Here is a 502-nt window from a genome sequence, read left to right on the forward strand (position 1 = left end):
TTTTCTCAACAAGTGGTATCAGAGACAGGTTTTAGGGCAAGGAAGAAATTTCGTCAGCGCGAGGAAGAAGCTTTAGCGGTTTTTTCGGACTCGGCGATCTCTGTCGAAGGAGAGGGAGTTCGCGGCTAGGAGAGGCTCTCGATCGCGCGGCGGCTAAGGGAGACGGATCGCGAGCGAACAGGAGGGACAGTAGCTTCCCGTTCGCGGCTCGGGAGGACGCACCTGGCGGGATCCCTGTTCGCACGAGAGGCGTGACGTTTGGGAATAGCTGATTTGCGACTGGAAGGTCGCAGAACTATAGTTCTTTTCGACGAGGAAGGAAAAGTTCGGCGGCTGTTGGAGGTGGCTGTGCAATTTATTTCCTTTTTTGGCCGAGTTTCACTTGCCAAAGCAGAAGATAGCAGGAGGCGAGAGATTCCCTTGGCTTCCTAAAGCGCGCAACTTCCTTTTCTGGCTGGAAAGGAAAACCAATTTTGGCGGAGAGAATCTTGGGTTTTTGCTG

This window comes from Phalaenopsis equestris, unplaced genomic scaffold (genome assembly GCF_001263595.1).
Source record: "Phalaenopsis equestris unplaced genomic scaffold, ASM126359v1 Scaffold000258, whole genome shotgun sequence".
Lineage (NCBI taxonomy): Eukaryota > Viridiplantae > Streptophyta > Magnoliopsida > Asparagales > Orchidaceae > Phalaenopsis > Phalaenopsis equestris.